The sequence below is a fragment of the Mastomys coucha genome, unplaced genomic scaffold (assembly GCF_008632895.1).
Source record: "Mastomys coucha isolate ucsf_1 unplaced genomic scaffold, UCSF_Mcou_1 pScaffold18, whole genome shotgun sequence".
Classification (NCBI taxonomy): domain Eukaryota; kingdom Metazoa; phylum Chordata; class Mammalia; order Rodentia; family Muridae; genus Mastomys; species Mastomys coucha.
Window position 1 is genome coordinate 85,441,497 of NW_022196900.1, and position 5,103 is coordinate 85,446,599.

Sequence of the window (5,103 nt, forward strand, 5' to 3'; positions counted from 1 at the left end):
AAAAAAAAAAAAAAAAAAAAAAGCAATAGTCTTTACTTTCTTGTTTGTCCCCATGATGTCATGATAATACCACGAAAGGAAACTCATAACTTTAAAAGTCACACAGTACTTAAACATTTCAACACTCTGAAAGTTTAGGGTTGGGGCTGGCAAGATGGCTCATCTGGTAAGAGCACTGACTGCTCTTCCGAAGGTCCTAAGTTTAAATCCCAGCAACCACATGGTGGCTCACAACCACCCATAATGAGATCTGACACCCTCTTCTGGTGCGTCTGAAGACAGCTACAGTCTACTTATGTATAATAATAAGATAAATCTTAAAAAAAAAAAAGAAAGAAAGTTTAGGGTCACTTTAGAAGCCGAAAGTATGTGTGTCTGTCTGCCTGCCTATCTGTCTGTCTGTTTACCTCTTAAGATGGGGTTTCATCTCATTATGTAACCCTGGTTGGTTCTCACTCTGTAGACCAGGATGACTGTGAACTCACAGAGATTCGCTTTCTGAGTACTGGAACAAAGGGTATGCACCACTATACCGGGCTAAATTTAAAGTCTCTTTATTGTGAGCCTCTGTAAAAATCCAAAATAAGTTACATATTTTCTTATTTCAAGAACCGGTGCACAGTTATGTACTAGAATTTTGGAGGGCAGTAGTTGCCATGCACCTTGCCTCTTTTGCTCCCAAATATCTACAGGACCCTTCTACACCCTCTTCAGCCCATTCCAGATCCCCAATAATTGACTTGGTATTTATATATTAACAAGCCATAAGCCTAAACTGGCCAGGCTTTGAGATGTTCTAACCCTCTAAACTATTTTCCTCCCAGCCATAGGCCCCGGGTTACCGGCATTTAGTCTCCCCCTGTCTTGCTTTGCTCCATGTATGTCCTCATGGAGAATCCCCTGGTGACCTGATCATCATGATCCTCCTGGACCCTCTGCTCATAGCCACCCCTTCTCTTCCGACACTATGGTCCTCTGCCCTCTCCTCTGCCCAGTCACTGGCTGTTCAGCATTTTATTAACCAACCAGAGATAATTAAGGAGCATTGTTTACACCACATTGATACAGGAAATTCTATGGTATTCACAACAGTGCCTGAGTCTGGACTGTCTTTAGATCTCAGGGCACAGAAATCAGCATCTGAATACACAGAGAGCACAGGCCAAACCCCAACCCAGTTATAATCCACGCTAAGCAAAACCAGCGTTTAACATTGTTAAAGAGCTCGGTGTCAGGATGTCTAGGACTCACTTAATGTTCTGGGCTGCAAAGGCGCTGGCTTGCCCTGTTCCCCATCTCCACTCCCCACAACACACACAGCTTATCTTTTAGGGAGGACTGTGGTGGCCTTTGAGATCTTGAGCTGGAAAAGCCATGTTCCAAGCTTAATGGGCTCAAGCTAACCCCATCTCATACGTGGTTACTATCCTTGCTGGTCACTCCATGGTCTTGATATTCCAGTCTGCTTAAGTCTCTACTGCAGCAGAAACTGCACCTTCATGGTGGCCTCTCTTAGGCTCTCCCAGACTCTCAACTGTTCTCCATGACCCCTTCAATCCTACAGCTTCCATGCACGTTCAGTTAACAGCATGAGATGCAGCTTTGGGTCTCTCTGGACCACACAGCTTCTGGCTGCTGACCCTGAGGGAAAAATGTCTTGAAGATGTTTACCTGAGAAATGGTAGTCTCTTGTTAACCACAGCTATTTTTTCAGGCCCAGCTACCTAGAGTCAGTGGTCCCAGCAAAGCAAAGGTTTCACTTCAGGGGTGCTGGTCTTCTGTTAATCACAACTTTTTTCAGCCTCAGGTGACCAAAACCACAAACTCTTCATTCAAAACATCATATAAGAGTCTTTAAGGGAATCTGAGTGGTGATGCTCACCTTTAATCCTAGCACCCAGGAAGCCCAGACAGGCAGAGCTCTGTGAGTTCAAGGCCAGCATGGTCTACAAAGTGAGTTTCAGGACAGCCAGGGCTCCCCACAGAAACCCTATCTTAAAAAAAAAGAAAGAAAAAGAAATGAGATGCTCTATAGATTTGTCTACAGGCCAATATAATGTATACATTTTCTCAAGGTTCCTCTTCACAGAGGAACCTTTTTTTGTCAAAACAAAAACAAACCAACAGTGGTGGCACAGCACTTGGGAGCAGAGGCAGGCAGATTTTTGAGTTCGAGGCCAGCCTGTTCTTCAGAGTAAGTTCCAAGACAGCCAGGGCTATACAGGGCTATACAGAGAAACCCTGTCTCTAAAATCCAAAACCAAAACAAAACAAAAACCCAAACAAACAAACAAACAACAAAACAAAACAAAAAACAGTACACATGTTCAAATTTATGGTTACTTTGCCCCATCCACACCAGCCTGAAACCCCTAAGGACAAAGATGCCCGCCCACTTGTGTGTCTCCAGTGTCAGCACAAGGCTGACCATACAAAGTATCCCAAGGTGTTTCTCACAGTTGGGGGGTAGACGTGAGGGACACAAAGGGTGGCTTCTCAGAGAACAGAGTCTTTTGTAGTAGGGGCTTATGTACATGTGTGGAGAGAGATGTTGCCGAGGACGTTCTACCCGCAGTTGCTGACTCTGGCTCGTGGGTACATGGACGCAGCCTCTGATTTAGAGAACCCCGGAAGAGGAATGAGTCAGACTGGAAGATAAAGGCATTGGAAACCTGATCTCATGAGTAAAAGTCTGGAGATGAGAGCAAGAGAGTTTGAGAAAACTTCCTGGTAGCCTTGGCTGGAAGAACTGAGTGCAAGCGGCCAAGGATTCTGAACGGAAGCACTGGTTTGTGCTCCTTTGGGACAATGGAGATGTCACAGGTCTTATAGGGGTTATTCTAAAGGTTTCTTCCAGTAGCATCTTGGAGCTGTACATCCTCAATGTCTCGGTGTGTAAGGAGACCTGGGGCTAACCCATGCATACATTCCTGTCTATTTCTCCTCCAACTTGTTTGTTTGTTTGTTTGTTTGTTTTTGTTTTTTCAAGACAGGGTTTCTCTGTATAGCCCTGGCTGTCCTGGAACTCACTCAGTAGACCAGGCTGGCCTCAAACTCAGAAATCTGCCTGCCTCTGCCTCCCAAGTGCTGGGATTAAAGACGTGTGCCTGCCACCACTGCCCAGCTCCTCCCACTTGTTTTAAAAACAGAGTTTATGCTTGTAGTCCAGGTTAGACACTACCTTGCCGTCTTTCTACTGCAACTTCCCAAGTACTGGGATTTCAGGCCTGGGTCCCTACATCTGGCTAATGTCCACTTTCCTGTTCAAAACACTCCTATGCTCATCACCCATTTAACTTTAGTGACCCCAGGAGTGGGGAAGGGTGAGACACCTATTGGACAAACAGAGAAACTAAAACACCCCCAGAGAGGTGAAGTGGCTCACCATGGTCGCAGCTCGAAAGCAGATCAGAGGCCTGAGACCCTTGAGGAGCTCACACTTCTGTTTTACAGAGAAAGGAAAGGGGACCGGGGGTGGTGGTGGGGGGATGGCCCTACATAGCTGATGAGGAAGTACACACAGAAGGTTCTCTAAGCCTCGGTGAGCAGGCACCAAGTCCTCCAACCATCCTCGGCGATGCTTCATCTCTAGACAGAATCATCCAACAGCCCAGCGCTTACAAAATAGCTTGCCTTAACCACAGCATCTTGGGCTCAGTATTATGCCACTCCTGAGCATCTGCCACGCCCCCAGAAAGGGAAAGGTCCTCCCATGACACCCAGCAAACCAGGGGCTTACAGCAAGAGCCATTTCCCTGCACCGTACCTCAGAGCAGCAAGAGCAGAGGCCTGCTTGATAGCACCTATCTCTGAATGCAAAACTGCCTTTGGGAGGGGCGGGTTCCCTGACCAAAGATGGCAAGAGGCTGGTGTGAGGCTTCACCGAGTCAGCTGTGTCCTTGTTCTAACACGGCCCCAAATGAAACCTGGAGTGAACACCAGGTACTTTCTCAGGGAGGTGGGGGTGGGGCAGCTACAGTGTCTGCCCCCACATCCCACTATGAGAACATGGTAGGAGTTGGGGGTTTCCATTCTGATCCTAGCCAAGTTGCTCCATCATTCTGTCTGACCACAACCACTTCCTCATCTAAAAACTCCCTTCCCGCAGGCCCTGACAGCAGCCAGGCCCTCAATGAAGAGAATCCCCCTCATTCTGGTTTGTAAGCTGTTGGCCAAGCCAGGAATGTCACAGACAGCACCATCTGACTACAAGTTGTGGGATGGAGGGTGGAAGAAAGGGCTGGCTCTGAAGCCATTAGGCGATTCTAGAGGGGAGACACACTGTTCCCATACTGCAATGCGCCTCATAACCTGAGGTCTTAGTCCCCAGGGGTGGGAGCAGTTGTCATCCCTGGCCATTTTATAGGTAAGGAAGCTGAAGATGGAGCCCAGTTCAGGATAACCTTAGTTCTTCTCAACGAGCTCCCTGTTCCTCTAAAGAGCCTGCTCGGTGAGTTTAAAATAGCCCTGAGTGTAGAGCTGTTTGTTTTGCTTTTGCTTTTTGGGAATTTTTGGAGGTTGCCTGGGAGAAAGTGAAGATGCTGCCTAAGCAATCAAAAAGAGGAAGAGGCAGCCCCTCCACCCTGTTTCCAGGGCCAGAAACAGATAAGACCACACAGCAAGCAAGATGGAGGTCTGGGTTAGAGGCCACAGAAAGCACAGCTCAGGCTGGGACCCAGCTGGACCGCTGCCTCCAGTCAGCCGTTTTTTTTAGGCTCGTTGGGCTGGAGTCTGGCCAGTGATCACTCCACAGGTAGGGCTGCAGACTGTGAGAACTGCATTCCAACTGACTCAGTCAGTGTATCAGACTTGGAGCTGGGGATACCCCTAACTCTGGCTGTTTCCACTCCTCCAGCCCCGCCTTGCCCCACCACGCCCTCTGCACCGCACCTCTCCTTCCCAGGCTTTGGAAGGCCTGGTCTCTAGGCACTGTGACCAGAGAGCTAGGCCTACCTGTCCCAAGATGTCAGGAGCCCCTTAATGTAATGCATGTTACAGGAGGCAGGACTCTCTCCCTAGTAGGAAGGGGTAGTGGTTCTAGTGAATGACATCATCCGCAGGTCCTCCTCACCCAGCCTGCCAGCCCCTTCATCACAGTCAGTC